Raw genomic sequence first — 2,778 nt, 5'->3', positions numbered from 1 at the left:
GTTTTTCAATCATCAAGTTTTTGGCGCCGTTGCCGGGGACTAAGATATTAGGAATGCTTAATTTTTATTACTTTAGCCATTTATTTTATTGCAATTTAAATTTTATTTAAATTTTGTTTATATTACTAAATTTTATTTTATTTACTTCTGGCAGGTTTTTATAGTTTATGACTAGAAGAAACCCGTCAGGACCATTACTTTTTGATAGTGAGATCGAAAGCACAACTCATAGAAACCGAAGAGAAATAAGGAAAAGCCTAAGATACATAGAGGAAGAGCGAGAGGATGATATTCACACCATAACCGAGGAAATGGCTAAAAATCAGAATAATCAGTTACCTCCTGTGATCGCTGCAAATCCAATAAATCAGAATCCTGCTCCTCTTACTATGTATGATTATGCTAAACCTAATTTGACAAGAACTGAATTGAGTATAGTTAGGCCTACTATTGCTGCAAATAATTTTGAACTGAAACCTAACACGATTCAAATGATGCAACAGTTTGTTCAGTTTGATGGCTTGCAGGATGAGGATCCAAACACTCATTTAACAAATTTTCTAGAACTCTGCGACACTTTTAAGATCAATGGCATTTCTGACGATGTCATTCGCCTTCTGTTATTTCCCTTTTCATTGAGGAATAAGGCTAAACAGTGGTTGAACTCGTTACCATGAGGATCAATCACCACCTAGGAACAAATGACCAAAAATTTTTGCTTAAATATTTTCTGCTAGCTAAAACAGCTAAACTAATGAATGATATTTCTTCTTTTGTACAAATGGATTTAGAAACACTCTATGATGCATGCGAGAGATACAAGGATCTATTGAGAAGATGCCCACACCATGGGCTACCACTTTGACTACAGGATCAAACTTTTCGCAACGGCCTGAACCCTTCCCAAGACAAGCAGAATGTGAGGGTATTAAGGTAAACGATGAACTTAAGCAAAAACCCTCTATTGAAGAACCTCCTAAATTGGCACTTAAACAATTGTCAAATCACTTTGAATACGCATTCCTTGGAAATAATTCTACATTGCCAGTGATTATTGCTTCTAACTTACAACCCAAGGAGAAAAATGAGTTACTCCAAGTATTAAGAGAGCATAAAAGGGCCATAGCTTGGAAAATTTCTGACATTAAAGGGATCAGCCCTTCTTTTTGCCCCCATAAAATTTTAATGGAAGATCAATATAAGCCATGTGTGCAAGCTTAAAGATGATTGAACCCCAACATGAAAGAAGTTGTTAAAGCTGAGGTAATTAAACTCCTAGATGATGGAATTATTTATCCTATTTCTGACAGTTCTTGGGTAAGTCCAGTGCAGGTTGTCCCTAAGAAAGGAGGCATGACTGTTGTAGCCAATAAGAAAAATGAATTAATCCCAACAAGGACAGTCACAGGTTGGAGGGTTTGCATTGAATATAAAAAGTTGAATGATGCCACAAGAAAAGATCATTTTCCCCTGCCATTCATTGACCAAATGTTGGAAAGATTATCAGGGCACATGTACTACTGCTTTTTAGACGAACTCTCTGGCTATTTTCAAATGCCAATAGCTTCTGAATATCAAGAAAAGACGAAAATTACATGTCCATACAGTACGTTTGCTTATCGTAGAATGCCTTTTGGATTATGTAATGCTCCTACTACTTTTCAGCGCTGCATGATAGCCATCTTTGATGAACTCGTAGAAGACATCATGGAGGTATTTATGGATGACTTCTTGGAATTCGGTAACTCTTTCCATCTTTACCTTAAAAATCTAGAACGAGTTCTAATAAGATGTGAGGAAACGAACCTTGTACTTAACTGGGAAAAATGTCACTTTATGGTTCAAGAAGGTATTGTTTTAGGACATAAAATTTCTAGTAAAGGGATTGAGGTTGATAAATCTAAAATTGAAACTATTGAAAAACTACCTCCCCCTAGTTCGGTTAAGGCTATTAAAAGCTTTTTAGGACATGCTGGGTTTTATAAAAGATTTATTAAAGACTTTTCTAAAATAGCTAAGCCTTTGACTAAATTACTAGAAAAAGATGTGCCCTTTAATTTTGATCAGGAATGTTTAGAAGCATTTAATACTTTAAAGGATAAATTGATTAATGCTCCAATTATAATCGCACCTGATTGGAATTTACCTTTCGAACTAATGTGCGATGCGAGTGATTTTGCAGTAGGTGCAGTTTTGGGACAATGAAGAGACAAGCATTTTCGACCAATCTATTATGCCAGTAAAACTTTGACAGCTGCACAAGAAAACTACACCACCATGGAGAAAGAGCTGCTAGTTGTGGTTTTTGCATTCAATAAATTTAGGCCATATCTAATATTGTCTAGAGTTGTCCTTTACACTGACCATTCTGCTCTTCGCTACCTTTTGACCAAGACTAATGCAAAACCTCGACTCATCTAATGGATTATGTTATTGCAGGAATTTGACTTGGAGATTCAAGATAAGAAAGGAGCTGAAAATCTCGCGGCTGATCATTTTTTCAGGCTTGAAAATTCAAGTACCAAAAAGCTAGATGAAGTTTAAAAAAATGATTTGTTCCCTGAAGAACAATTTTTTGCTATATCTGATTCTGAGGTACCTTGGTTTGCAGATATTGCTAATTTTTTAGCCGCTAACATTATCCTAAAAGGGTTGACACATAAGCAAAAGAAGTGACTCTTCACTGATGTGAAAAACTACTATTGGGAAGACCCTATTTTTCCGTATATATACAGATCAAGTCATTAGGAGATGCGTTACAAGGTTAGAAGCAATTAA

General features: G+C 35.6%; 1 non-coding gene across 1 annotated transcript; it reads right to left on the bottom strand.

Annotated features, from left to right (window-relative positions):
- Positions 1 to 748: 748 nt before the first annotated feature.
- Positions 749 to 855, bottom strand: LOC128295768 (small nucleolar RNA R71). The gene has a single exon (XR_008286319.1). It is a non-coding gene; the product is annotated as a small nucleolar RNA R71 (small nucleolar RNA).
- Positions 856 to 2,778: the final 1,923 nt, after the last annotated feature.

The sequence above is a fragment of the Gossypium arboreum genome, chromosome 7 (genome assembly GCF_025698485.1).
Source record: "Gossypium arboreum isolate Shixiya-1 chromosome 7, ASM2569848v2, whole genome shotgun sequence".
NCBI lineage: Eukaryota > Viridiplantae > Streptophyta > Magnoliopsida > Malvales > Malvaceae > Gossypium > Gossypium arboreum.
The sequence above is the reverse complement of the archived record's forward strand: the minus strand, read 5'-3'. Positions and strand labels throughout refer to the sequence as shown.